Source organism: Pelodiscus sinensis, chromosome 9, assembly GCF_052426305.1.
Source record: "Pelodiscus sinensis isolate ZL-2025 chromosome 9, ASM5242630v1, whole genome shotgun sequence".
NCBI lineage: Eukaryota > Metazoa > Chordata > Testudines > Trionychidae > Pelodiscus > Pelodiscus sinensis.
Window position 1 is genome coordinate 67,675,706 of NC_143060.1, and position 13,977 is coordinate 67,689,682.

General features: G+C 60.3%; 1 protein-coding gene across 1 annotated transcript in view; it reads left to right on the forward strand.

Moving 5' to 3' along the window:
* Positions 1–599: 599 nt before the first annotated feature.
* TMEM121 (transmembrane protein 121) overlaps positions 600–13,977 on the forward strand; it is a 53,882-nt gene continuing 40,504 nt past the window's right edge. The window contains exon 1 of the mRNA XM_075937086.2: positions 600–785. The gene's annotated coding sequence lies outside the window, so the exon portion shown is untranslated. The remainder of the gene's footprint in view (positions 786–13,977) is intronic.

Below are 13,977 nucleotides of genomic sequence, written 5' to 3' on the forward strand. Positions count from 1 at the left end.
CTGGTTCTCCCCACCAGGGAGCAGTCCCAGGGCATCAGACTGGCTCCGGGGGGGAAGGTGCCGTGGGATGTTGACGGGTCTAGTCGGGAGCCTGTTCCCAGCCGCTGGCGCCAGTGAACCATTCCCCTGGCTGCAGGGCGCTTCGACTTTTCCACAGGGGCACAAGCTCCCCCCTCCCTCCACCGGCAGCTCCCCGCGCTCGCCCGCTTCCCTGTGCCCCAGGCTGCCTGTGCGCGCATCCCCTCGAGCAAGGCAGTGTCTGGAGGGAGCCCCCACCCCCGGGCCAGGGGTACCCGGCTCTGGCCTAGGGCGCGGCTCACCGCAAGGCCAAGCGGCCCGCTGGGGGCAGGGGCCTTCTTCCCACTTCACCCCCCCCCCCCCGGCACGTGGCTCGGGGCCAGCCCTGCCCGCCCCACGCCTGGCAGCGGCCGCAGCTCCGGACCCCGCGCCCCGCCCCAAGTGCGCGTGACCCCCCCCCGTTCTGCGGGGGCACCGGCGGGGCGGGAGGCGAGGAATGAAACGGGGGGGCGCCCCCTTCCCCCGCCCTGTGCGAGCGGCAGCGCCCCCCCCGTGCGCCCCCGCCCCGGCAGCGGCGGCTCCGCGCTCCGCGTGCGCCCTGCCCAGGCTGCGGGACGCGGCGATGCCGGCCCCGCGCTGCGGCCAATCGGAGCGAGCGAGCGGGGCGCGGGCAGCGCCTGGGGAGCCGCTCGGCTCCGGCCCGGGAGGCGCCAGCGCGGGGCTGCCGGGAGCGAGGCGCAGCGCCCGGGGCGGCTCGGCCCCGCCAGGTAGGAGACGCGGGGCTGGCGCGGGGCAGAGCCGGGCTCCTCCGGCGCAGGCTGGGGCGCCGCTGCCGGGCCGGGGGCGGGGGGCGCCGGGAAGGGGGGGGTCCCCCACCGTGTGCGCGGCGGCTCGGGGCAGCCGGGCTTTCCCTGCGAGTGCGGGTCCGCGTCAGCCCCTCGGCTCGGGGAGAGCCGGAGCCCGGGGCCGGCTTCAGCCTCCTCCCCCGGGCACAGGCGAGGCGGCGCCAGGCCCCGGCACCGGGCACCGAGCACGGCCAGTGCCGAGCTCCGGCTCCCGCGGCCAGTGCAAGCCGGTGGCCCCGGACCGCTCTCCGCCTCCCCAGCAACTTGCTGCAGCCGGCGGCCTCCCTGCGAGAGGCGCTGGAGTCCCGCCTGAGCCCTCAGAGGGCAGAACTCCGGGCTCTCCGCAGGAGCCTGCTCCCCAAGGCTTGTGTGCTGGCCGGGGGAGAGGAGGGGTCCGCTCGCTTGCTCCCTTTCCCCCGGAGGCAAGCCCCAGGTAACGGCCCCTGTCCGGGAGGGGCAGATGGCTAGAGCGCCCAGGCAGGGGCGGAATCAAGGCAAAACGCTGCCCCTTCTGTCGGCTGCCGGGGAGCCCCCGGACCAGCCTCCCACGCAACAGGCTCCTGCAGGCCCAGCTGGCGCTCAGCACGGGGGCGTGGGGAGCTGCGTGGGGGGGTGCAGATGGGAAGGCAGCTCTCAAAGCTGAGTGCCTGGCTGCTGGCAGCAGGCAGAGGCTCGCAGCTGCTCTGCCCGGCACTGGCTGGGCACGGTTCCCTTGCACAGACCTGGCTGAGATATTTCTGGCAGCTCGTTAATCAGAATTGTGCAGTGAGCTGTCTCTGCAGCGCTCCAGGCCGCTCAGGAATGGCTGCTTGGCTCAGCTGTTCCTGGGACCCTCCTGTGGTCCCTGGTGCCGGCTTGGAGGGTTCTCCTCCATGTATTGACTCAGGGTTTCAGCCAGGCTTCCTGGAGCCAGGTCCTCGCTTTCCCAGACAGGTGTGGGCAGGGCGACCCTGCTGAGGGGCAGTTCTCCGGGCCGGGTTAGCCACGGGCCATGCGCCCTGCTGCTGCCAGCTGTGGGGAGCCAACATTGCCCGGTGGCCTTTGTCCTGGCAGCATGGCCCTTGGTGGTGTGGTGCAGACAAGGGGCCATTGGTTTTCTATACAGCTGCTCGGCCATAGGGGAGGAGGGAGGCCCTGCCCATACTCTCAGGGTTAGGAGGGTGTCACCACAGGGGCCACATTAAACCCACTTGCTTAATCACCCATTAGACATCCTCCCCCGTCCCGCGCGCAGAGGGGCCGTTCCCAAAGCCACGCCAGGGCCAAAGGCCGCAGGTGTCCCGCGGAGACGGGGCCGAAGGCCGCAGGTGTCCCGCGGAGACGGGGCCGAAGGCCGCGGGTGTCCCGCGGAGACGGGGCCGAAGGCAGCGGGTGTCCCGCGGAGACGGGGCCGAAGGCAGCGGGTGTCCCGCGGAGACGGGGCCGAAGGCCGCGGGTGTCCCGCGGAGACGGGGCCGGGCGACGCGTGTTTGTACCGCACCTGGGCCAGAGAGATCCGGGCGCGGGGGTTCCTGCCTTGCAGATACTGACTAACAAGGGCAGAATTTCCGCCCCTGGTTGCAGGGGTCGGGCTGCCTCTGACCAGGTGGGGTTCTGCCCACGAACGCTTGGGCCCAAGTCAGTGTGAGGCTCCCCGCTGGTTAGGTGATTAGCGCGGCGGGGCCCAAAGAACATTCCGTGTATTTGGTGCTGCGAGAGCAGGGGCCACGTGTAACCGCCGGGGACGGGGCGGGGGCTTTGCCTTTCCGGAGCACAGTGACATTCCCGCTTGCTCTCTGCCCCCACAACCCCCTGTCCTGACTCGGATTGAGTGGGGAAGCTGGCTGAAGGCCACGTGGATTCAGGATTTCTCTCGGGGCTCGGGAGAAAGATCAGCCCAGCCAGCAGCATTTGTCTCTGGCTCCAAGTGCAGACTTTCCCAGACCCGGAAGGGGTTCTGATCTGTGTTCTCTGTGAGCGGCGCGCTTGGGCGGCCGCCCAGGAGAGCTTCCAGTGCCGCCCAGCTGGTTAGCGGAGCGCCCACAGCCGACAGCCTGGGTTTCTATTGCTGGTGCACATCTGCCCATGCCTGGGTACGTAGAACAAAACTTATTCTGCACATAAGTGACAGACGTTCGAGGGAGCATTGGGAGCTGGAGGGGATGGTGCAGCCACATGCACAGGGACGCGCAGAACCTGGGACTCCGCTCAGGAGCAGCCTGCAATGTCCAGATGCTTGTGTCTCCAGGCCTGCTCCATTCGCCCGGGGATTCCAGAACCCGCCACTGCCGTTGCGCATTGGTGCAGGGCAGGTCTCTGGCTTGCATCCTGCCGGAGGCCTGGGCAATCGCAGGGGTGCCCTGTGGCCTGGGAATGAATGCAGGTCCCGTGGGGCCCATCTTGCCTCACAGAGACGGGGTCAAGCAACAGGCCAGGCTCTTCCCACAGCAGAAGGTGGAGGAGGGGCTGGGCCCCGTGCACTCTTCTGTCCATCTCTAGAGGGGTCTCCTCTGCCCTCCCACCAGAGGCGGCAGGCGCGTGGGGTCTGAGGGTCCATCCACTTTCCCCTTCTATGATGTGACGACGGCTCTCACGCAGCTCTGCCCACGGCGCCTGCTGGCCGCGTGGCTGGCACAGCCTGGCGAGGCCCTGCCCCCGGGCGCCAGAGCCGCAGGAGGGAGAATGGAAGTACCCCGAGAAACTCGCAGGGCACGGCCCCCCCACCTGAGCCTCTGGGGCAGGGGAAACCTGGGGAGCGCAAACACTGACGCCAGCCAGGCCCCCGCGATTGAGCTAGGTGGAACTGAACGTGAAGTGGGCTTCTTGGCCCCGTTGGGGATGCCCCAGGCGTCAGCGGGGTCGTGTGTTCTCTTCCTGCTCTCCTGGCCCCGCGCCCCACCCATCGGCCAGGCTGTGCAGTGCAGCCGCGTTAGTATTCCTGCGGGCTGCCTGTGCTATTTATGTGGGAGCAGCGCCACGCTGTAATCACGGCCTGCAGGCTGCTCCCGAGCACCGGGCTCCCTTCTCCGTCTCCGCAGGCCGGCGGCTCGAGGCACCAGGGGACTCCCCTGAGGCTCTAGAGCAGGCTCCAGAGTCCCCTGGCTCTGGGTGTCCGTGGCTGACGTGGGGGATGAGATGGACCAGGGAGAGAAGCTGGGATCCCCTCGAGCAGGACGCGTGGGGCTGCCACCAGGGAACCGTCTGCACCCCGCGGGGAGGCCGCCCAAGCGGAGTGGGGAAATCCTTCCTGCACAGGCTGGGCCGAGGCCCCAGGCACAGTCCTGCTCCGCCTCCCGGAGGAAGCTGCTTTCTCAGCTCTGATCTGCATGAGAATGGTGCAGGTGGGGAGCAGTCGGGGATTGCTGGCTCCATTCCCGGGGCTGATGAAGCCCTGAAGTGTGTGAACGGGGGGGCAATGGGACCCTGCGGGTCTCGGCCATTGCCTCTGGCCTGCGCGACAGGGTCCCGCCAGTGCCACTCCGGTCGGCTCCCTCGGTGCAGCTCCTGCTGGCTGGGAGGCAGCCCAGCAAACCGCGCGGTGTGCGGTGCAATCCCAGCGCCGCGGGGAAGGGAACCGGGTTTTGAACCCAAATCTCAGCAGAAAAAGAGGCTGATGCATGTAACCCCAGTGCTCTAGGTCATCTCCCTGGGCTTCCTAGAGCTCCCCCTTCCCGTGCTGCCTTGATCTCTCTCGCCTGAGCTCTGCACCAAGCAGCACCCTGTACAGCATCCCATGTGCGTGTGTTTATAGGGGCAGCTCTCAGCACTTCTGCAGGCTGGATCAGTCTCTGCTTTCCTGCTCCTTTCCAGGGGCTTGGACGAGCCATTTCTGGCACCACACAGCTCAGGAGATCCCACGCCAGGCTCTCGATCTCTCGGCTTCGCTGGCGCCAGGGCTGAGGGCTGCTGGCATTGTTCTGGGCACACTGGCCTGGCGAAGTCCAGCGGAAGTGAAGCCTCGTGTGCTTCCTTGCTGTGCCTTCCCGATTGCCCGCCATGGCTTTGATCGTTCGCCGGGGGGACAGGAAATATGGATCTCTCCCGAGGCCCTAGGAGGCACTTTTGGCAATTTAATCTCCATGGAGCAAAGCTGCTGTGAGTGGCTCCCAGTGGCAGGAAACAACCCAGAGCCGAGGAGGAAAAGTGTTCAGATTTATGGAGCTGAGATGGGTCTAGTTGGGTTTATCTGTCCCTTCTCTTTTTCCCTGCCATCCAGTCTAATTAGCCAAGATATTTGTGTCTCCCAAGAAGCCAGTTTTCTCCTCCTTCCTGGCCCTGCTGCAAAGCAAGAGTTCTCAGGCTTCCGCCCCCCGCAGCCGTTTCGTGGCAGGGTGCCAAGTTGGAGATCCCTGAGGCTTTGGGGAGGAATGGGAAAGGAAGCTGTTAAACCTGGACGCAGTCAGAGGCAAGGCCTTTGTAGGTGGGAGGGGAGTGTCTGTGGGGAGCCGCTCTGCCCTGTCGGCCGACCTGGGAGTGTCTGTGGGGAGGTCGCTCCGCCCTGTCGGCCGACCCGGGAGTGTCCGCGGGGAGGTCGCTCCGCCCTGTCGGCTGACCCGGGAGTGTCCGCGGGGAGGTCGCTCCGCCCTGTCGGCTGACCCGGGAGTGTCCGCGGGGAGGTCGCTCCGCCCTGTCGCCCGTCCCGGGAGTGTCCGCGGGGAGGTCGCTCCGCCCTGTCGCCCGTCCCGGGAGTGTCCGCGGGGAGGTCGCTCCGCCCTGTCGCCCGTCCCGGGAGTGTCCGCGGGGAGGTCGCTCCGCCCTGTCGCCCGTCCCGGGAGTGTCCGCGGGGAGGTCGTTCCGCCCTGTCGCCCGTCCCGGGAGTGTCCGCGGGGAGGTCGCTCCGCCCTGTCGCCTGACCCGGGAGTGTCCGCGGGGAGGTCGCTCCGCCCTGTCGCCCGACCCGGGAGTGTCCGCGGGGAGGTCGCTCCGCCCTGTCGCCCGACCCGGGAGTGTCCGCGGGGAGGTCGCTCCGCCCTGTCGCCCGTCCCGGGAGTGTCCGCGGGGAGGTTGCTCCGCCCTGTCGCCCGTCCCGGGAGTGTCCGCGGGGAGGTCGCTCCGCCCTGTCGCCCGACCCGGGAGTGTCCGCGGGGAGGTCGCTCCGCCCTGTCGCCCGACCCGGGAGTGTCCGCGGGGAGGTCGCTCCGCCCTGTAGGCCGAGCGTTCCTGGGGGCCCGGGGGTGGGCCAGGCCTGGTCACACTCCGCAGGACAGTTCGGTAATTCTGGCAGGCCGACTGCTCGGCCTGAGAGGTGGGTTTGTGGGGCCTCCTACTCGCCCGTTGTTATCCCCGTGGGCCCTGCCTCGTGGCTTTGGCCGGGCACCACGTGCGCCTCTGGGGGCAGCCTAGAAACCTGGGCTCGGCGCTGGCCGCTGCTGTGTGGCTGGCCGGGTGCTGCTCCTGCGCCCTGCTCCGGCCGCGGAGTCCCCCACGCCTGCTGCGGCGCCGCGCTGGGCCGAGTGCAGGGATCAGCGGACGCCCCTCAGGGAACTGGCTGTGGCTGAAGCCGAGTGCATGCTGCTAGCACCCTCTCTGAGGGGCCCCTTATCCCTCCCCGCAGTTGGCTGGAGCATGGGGGCAAAGCCGTGGCCCGGCCTGTGCCTCAAGGCGCCATGTGCCCCGGGGTAGGTGCTGTGGATGGAGCAGCCTGTGTCCTTCCGGGAATGCAGGGGCTGAAGCTCGGTAGCTCCTGGGAGGGCAGTTCTGGCTACTCCCCCCCCACCCCACGAGGGCAGGCGGAACCCGGCTGTGTGGCCCAAGAGCCGTGCCGTGTCCCTGGGCTTGCCCAGCAGTGTGGCCGCCTCCCGTGGCTGGGGGACAGCAAAGCGTGTCTGTTCAACCATGCACGTGCAGAGCGGATCGGCCCCTCACTCCTCCCGCTCCCCAGCTTGATCCCCAGCACAGAAGATGCTTTGGGCAGGGAGCTGGTTGTTATCTAGGCAGCGCTGGGCAGCAATGTCCCCTCTAATTTTTTTCCGTCCGTGTGTGGAATACATTTTGTGTGCACCAAGGCATGAGTGAATGTGCACCACCCGTAGAGACAAAGCCTATTGCGGGCACCCTGCCGGGCAGCCCTGGAATCTCTCTGGAGCAGGCCGCACACACGCCCAGCTTGCAGGGAGCCCTGTTGTGCAGCCTTGTGATTCTTACCCCTCTCCCCGGCCATGACAGTGACCTGCCCAGCGGCCGGCCTGGGGGTTTCCGCTGCAGAGCGTGAGAAATGGAGGCCACGTCTTGCTGGGTAGCAGACCAAGGAAGGAGGAGCACAGGCGCGAATCCGAGCACAGGGATTTCCGTTTTCAGATAGCCGTGCAGCACTTAAGGAAATCGGTCACACTCCCGCCTGCCTGATCAGTCGCTGTGCAGGGAGTGATCTGAGTGAGGGACACCCAGACAGGCGTCCACGAGAGTGGTTACACCGTCCCGGCTGAGCGAGGGGCCGAGGGCGTTCCACTGCTGCAGCTCGGGGTGGCCGGAGCGCCACATCGCGGTGTGGAGGGCCACGAGTACTCACAACATTGGGGGTTGGGTTGCAGGAGGGGGTGAGGGCTCCATCTGGGGGTGCGGGCTCGGCGGCTGAGCCAGAAACGAGGGTTCAGGAGGGTGCTCTGGGCTGGGATCAAAGGGTTCAGAGGGCAGGAGGGGGTTCTCAGCTGGGGCAGGGGATTGGGGAACTTAGGGGTGAGGGCTTTGGCTGGAGGAGCAGGCTCTGAAGTCAGGCTGGGGGTGAAGGGTTTGGGGTGCTGGAGTGGGCTCCAGGCAGGACAGAGGGGTCTCGGGGCAGGAGGAAGATTAGGGTTTGGGCAGGGGGTTGGTGCACTGGGGGATGAGGCTCCAGCTGGGGGTGCAGACTCTGGAATGGGAGTTGGGGTGCTGGAGGGGATCAGGGCTGGCTGGGGGAGTTCAGGGGTGCAGGATCCGGGTGGGGCTTACCGATGCAGCTTCTGGAATCAGTGACCTGACCCCACTCTGGCTCTCAGATGGAGGCAGGGCAGGCGTCTCTGCACACTGCCCCATCCGTAGGGCCACAGCTCCCATTGGCTGCAGTTCCCAACCAATGAGAGTGGCAGAGCCGGTGCTGGGGGGGAGGGACAGCCTGGCTGCCCCTGTTCCCGGGAGCCGCGCAGAGCCGCTGCATGCGTGGAGACGGGCAGGGCAAGCCCCGGCTGGAGCAGGCGAGGTCCCGACCCCGCTCTCGGGTGGAAGGTTGAGGTCAGATTAGAAGGGCCAGTGGGCGGGATGTGGCTTGTGGCTGCCGTTTGCCCACCCCGGCCAGAGATGCTGGAGAGGAGTTAATTCCTCCTTCAAAGGAGGGCGCTCGAGAGCACCCCGCCCCGGCAGACGCCTGCACCAGCACGGTGAGTGCCCTGGGCGGGTTTGGGCGCAGGCGCTCCCACTCTCAGGCGCTGGAGACAGGCCTCGGCCGCTAGCTACCCTTTGCCTTAAATGTGAGGCAATAACGGCTCTACCGCTCCGCCGTTTGGGATGCAGTGCAGAAGCGGCCAGCTGGCTCGTGGCTCTAGGCTTTTCATTCTTGTTTTGCACGAGTGTGTGTATTGGTTCAAATCCCAGTTGAGTTCTCAAACATTCCACATTTGTGTGTCAGCTTTCATCAGATAATTGTCTCCCCTTTAATTCCCGGTGTCTGGCACCAGAGGAGATCAGAGCAGAGTCCAGCTCGCTGGTGTGGCAAGTTCATTGGTTCTGTGGATACTGGGACTCGCCATTTCAGCTCTGGGTGGCAGTGTTCGGATAAGAGCGAGCCGGCCTGGCCATACTCAGATGTAGCCGCTCTCCTCAGCATTTGTTCTGATAACATTATTCATCAGCTTGTATGTGACTTTATTCTGGCCCTTGCATTGTGCAGGAACTGTTCATGTAAAGCCCTGTACCTGGCATTTCCAAGCTAAACTTCAAGCAAATTTGACTTGTGTCACTTGGCACATGTGTGTTCTCTGACAGGCTGAGCAAGACTTGTGGCATTCGATTTCCTGGTGGAATGCCCACGATCACATGTTTGAAATGATCAGTCATTGGACATGCTGTAATAAAATTCAGTTTTAGCAACATTTCTGCCACACAAGCCAGGTGCTTACACATCTGGTGAACGCAAATATGAAAGGTCAGTAACTATCACTGAAGTGGATTTATTTTGAAATTTGAACATAGAATAATAGCTAAGCAAATACAGCAAAGTCCTTTGTTAGCCTAACGTAGCATGTTTCCCTTGCACTATATTTAAGGAAATAAATGTGCCATGTGTAGTAACTTTGACCCAAATTTTCAAATTGCCTAAGTGACTTAGGAGCCTGGCTTATTGTCATTCGTTGAGATGTAGCCTTCTGTATGCCTATGGGTACATCTTCGAAATGGCCGAAGGGCCAGATTTGTAAAGGTATTTCGGTATTCAGGCTGACACCTAGGATTCTTTACAGTGCGTAGCAATTAAGTCCCATTAAATCATCTCTATCGATATGTTCAAACCACTGTTGTTTATACCAGCGTATCTCCCCCATGTGGACACTCCGACGCCAGACTCAGAGCAGCTTTTTCACAGTTTAGCTTCAATGGCTGTGGAAGCGACCTATGCAAAACCATACAGGGGCTGGACTTGATGACCTTCTGAGGTCTCTTCCAGCTCTGTGGTTCTATGAAAAGGGCTTTTCTGCCCGAATTGGAGCATCCGCACAGAGAGGTACCCACCTGCGGTGCTGTAAAATCACACTCTGCCTTATACCCGAGTAACTTCTCCCATGTACATAAGCCCTTAGTGCCTGAGCCCCTTTTGGAAATGGAATGTAGGCTCCGAAGTCACTTTTGTGCTTGTGAAAACGTTGCTCTAAATCTGTGATTTAACTTAAGAGCTGCCTTACTGGATCAGACAACGGTCCATCCTGCTCAGTATCCAGTCGCCCCAGTGGCCTTTACCAAAGCTTCGGAATGGAGCAGGGCAATTTTGAAAAGATTCATCCCTGTCTTCCCCTCCCAGGGTCTGCCATTGAGGTGCAGGGTGGCTCTGAGCAGGGGGCTACATCCCTGGGCATCTTGGCTAGTAGCCGTCGATGGACCTGTCCTCCCCCAGCTCACCTAATTCTTTTTCTGATTCAGCTGCAGAGTCCGTGGAGGCCAGACACAGCCTCTGTCAGCTGGGCAGCTCTGCACTTGCAGGAATGGGGGGCAGTGGCACGTACCCTGTGTGCCCCGGGCCTCATCTCACCATTCTTCAGGGGCGTGCTTCAGCAAACCCATCCAGCTGTACACAGCTCAGATGGCTTTGTCGTAGGTCTCTGCTCTCCAAGCAGGCCTTTCTAAAGTCCATCTGATGGGCCTAACTTCGGGTTAGTGGTTTGTGATGCAAATCCCAATCTCTGGCAAAGTGCAGCCCGTTAGCACTAACGACTTCATCTGGAATTCTGTGTCTGGAGTGGATTCCCTCCCTGCTGGCCATCACTGGCTGGCTGAGTTCTGGGCAGTATGCATGTTTCTGGCTACAGAGAATAGTAACTGGGACTATTAACTAACCCTCCGATTGCCAGGTACATCTGTCCATGCTGACCTTCTCAAAAGGCCTTTGTAGAACTGGGCCAGGGCTCAGCGGCTCTGCTGTTGGCATGGCTTGTATCTCAGGCACGAAAAGCAGTGGCTACCACCTTACCCATGTGTGATTGATGTGTGGCCAATACAGAACCTCTCGTGCGCATCATTTGCACGACTCAATCCCTAACTGACCCTGCTGGACTTGCTGCAGTCATTGGACTAGGAGCCTTCACACTCTTGAAAATCACTCCCATCTATCACCGTCGGCTCATGCCTGCAATTCCAATAGTCTGTTACGCTTGGAAAGTAGCTGGTTATTTCTTCCGGCCACCCTTTAATGATCCCTTCTTCGAGGGTTCCCAACGATTCGTCTTTCTCCGTTTCATCTCTTATTTGTGTCAGTTTCCCGTTAGCTGCGGGAATTGGCTTTCCAATCAAATCTGCGTAGGCGTAGGCGCACATCTCTGTTCCCGCCCTCTTCTCTGGTTTGGTGGGAGCCGCTGCCCTGGAAAGGGCACCTGCGCTGAGCACGAATTTACCAAGTGCGGAGGTTACAGCCAAATCATACGGTGGCAGCTTATCCCCATTCTTCCAATCCACAGTCTGACAAGTGTGAGGGGCAGCCCTGCTAGTCTGTTTCAGCAAAAACAACCGGGCGTCCTACGACACTGTAAAACAGGGGTGGCCAACCTGTGGCTCCAGAGCCACGTGCGGCTCTTCAGAAGTTAGATGCGGCTCCTTGCACAGGTACCAAATCCAGGGCTGGAGCTACAGGTGCCAATTATCCCCTGGGCCAGAGGGTGCTCCTTGTTCAACCCCCAGCTCTGCCTTAGGCCCTTTCCCCCTAGGAGCCTGCCACTGAGCCTTTCACACCCATGCTTCCCCCTCCAGTGTGTCCCACGGAGAGAGCTGATCCCCGTGGGCGGGAGGGAACGGAGGAGGCGGCACTGACTGGTGGGGCTGCCTGTGGGCAGGCTGTGCTGAGAGGGGTCATGGGGAGATGAGCAGGGCTGGGGATGTAGAACTGTTGCTCTTGGGCAATGGGCATTGGTCGATTCTGGCTCCTTCCCAGGGTTAGCTTGGCCACCTCTGCTGTAAAGTCTAACACCTCTCGTGGGCTGGAGCCCGCTTCGTCAGGTGCACCAAGTGCAAACGTCAGTGTGGCCACGCTCCGCGCACACGCAGGGACGGGCGTGTGATGTTACTGTGCGGAGGACCAGTGCTAGCAGGGCCGATCCAGACAGGGCGGGCAGGGCCCACTCCAAGGTGCGAATACCACCAGGGGGAAATGACTTGTGCATGGAGCCAGCCGTTCCTGGCGGCTATTCAGACCCAGTCGGAGGGCGTCAGGTTTGCTTTGGATTCCCAGCTCGGCCGTTTGGCGCTGCAGGCTGGTTTTGAGGTTATTTTACCCAAGAATGGCCATTTTCAAGTCTGCTACAGAGAGTCCAGGGAGACTGAAGTGCTCTCCTGGTTTTGAATGTTTCCCGTCTTGATGTCTGACCTGCATCCATTTATCCTTTGGCTCCGAGTCTGTCCGCTCTGGCCAGTGCCCATGGCAGAGGGGCATTGCTGGCACTTGATGGCATAGATCACTGTAGCGGATGTGCAGGTGGACGAGCCCCTAACGGGTGGTTGGGTGCGGTGACGGTGCACTGGAGTAGATATGCAGAAAGATTTGGCAATAGGGCTTGTTGGCGGGATTTTGGCTTGTGGTCCATTCGCACTTTCGCTATCTGTGCATAAATCTACTGATCGAATCTCTCGCAGGCAAACAATGTTCCTAAACTCTCCTTCTCGGTCTGTGCGTGTTTGCTTCTGCCTCAGTCAGGGCTTTCAGTGCATGTGCCAGTGGTTGCCAACAACCCTCAAGCTGCTGTGAAATCACTACCGCACCCAGACTGCGATGCAGCTGCTGAAATGTTATTACCTTTCCCTGCTGCATAGAACATCGACACTGGTCCCTGTATCCGTTATGTCAAACCGTCCCAGGCCGCCTCCTGTGCTGGGCCTCACTGTCATTCCGTTTTATTCGCCACCTCGGTAGGTGGATTAGGTAGGACTTTTCCCAGGAGAATGAATCATTCCCAGGACCCAGTGGCTATCCATCTCCGAGGACATGGCATCATTTAATGGCTGAAATCTTCCTATTCCCAGGTTTTACACCCTCATTGCAAACAGCAGCCTCAACAAACGTCAGTTCTGTGACCCCCTAGAACACATTTGAGGTTTTCAGCTCTCACTGGATCCAAGCCTTCCAGAAGCCGACAGTCGTGCTCCTCTGTCACTTAACCCCCGAGAATGACGTCCTCCATTGAGGCGTTAACACCATTAATGGGCCATATGGTTTGTGCATACTTCCAGTGCGGAAGCTACGCCGAAGAGCAGCGTAAGACTCTCCATCTCCCCAATGGGGTATTAAATGTACATAACATTGAGTTTTCTTAAGTTAATTTTAGCTGTCAAAACCTAAGGATGCGTCCAATTTACTGAAATATTGAGCATTTGCAAACTGAGTTGTGGTCTTTTAGTGGGTAGTTTGAATTGTTCTGGTTTTATGGCCTTGTTGAGATCTCTGGGATTTAAGCATCTGCACAGATGGCCGTTACTTTTCTCCACAGTGACGAGAGACGTCACCCATTCTGTGAGCCCCTCAGTTATTTAATTTACTTGCATTGCTCTCATTGTCGCAGGCTCAGCTGGAGTTTATCATGGCATGGGGGGGGGGGTCGTTAGAGGGATTTGCTTGTTAATCCGGATGGTGTGTTCACCCTGTAAGTAACCCAGCTGGTCATGATACTCCTGGAAGAATGTTGTGTCGTCAGGGTATAGTGAGAGAACCCATTTTACCAGATGGAGTTTCTTGCATGCAGCCAGACCTAAAGTAGGTGTCACCTCATTTGGCAGGACAATGCAAGGGAACCTGTATATGGCGTTTTCACGGTTGATGCTGGCAATCGCCTTCACTGGTATTTTTGTTCCACTTATTCTTATGTTTGTTGGTCCCAGACTTTATTTTCAGTCTCTCATAATCTTGACCAGACAGATTATTAACCTGAGCTCCTGCGTCCAGTTTAATAAAAAAACCCATCATGCCTCTCAAAAGTGTCATTCCTTTTTGGTATGCAACGTTCCTCAAATTTAGTCAATATTATATTTAACTTCATGCTTTCACTTTCTTCAGGCTCAAAGTTGTTATAAATATCCAATGTTCCTTCACCCACCACCTGAAAAAGATTGATGATTCTACTTTAACATTTGTCTCTTCTGCCACTATTACTGCTAAATGCAATTTACATCTCTGTCTGAATTTTTTCCAGTTCTCTGCAGTATTGCCTGACAATTGCAGACTGGATGGAGGTTGCAACACATCCATTTTTGGCTTTTTCCCCAACCTTTCTTAGGCTAGACAAGCTACTATTATGCTCACTAAATACATGCAAAAGCCTCTGTCCCTGGTGCTGCCCTAGATTTTCTGGTGCCCCCCTTTGTGTCTGCTCTCCGTTGCAAACACAGGAGTTAACTTCAAAATGACAGCAGTTTCCTTCTCATTCAGCACTTCAAACACCACGTAATGATCTTGGGGTTCATTAAATAACAAGCC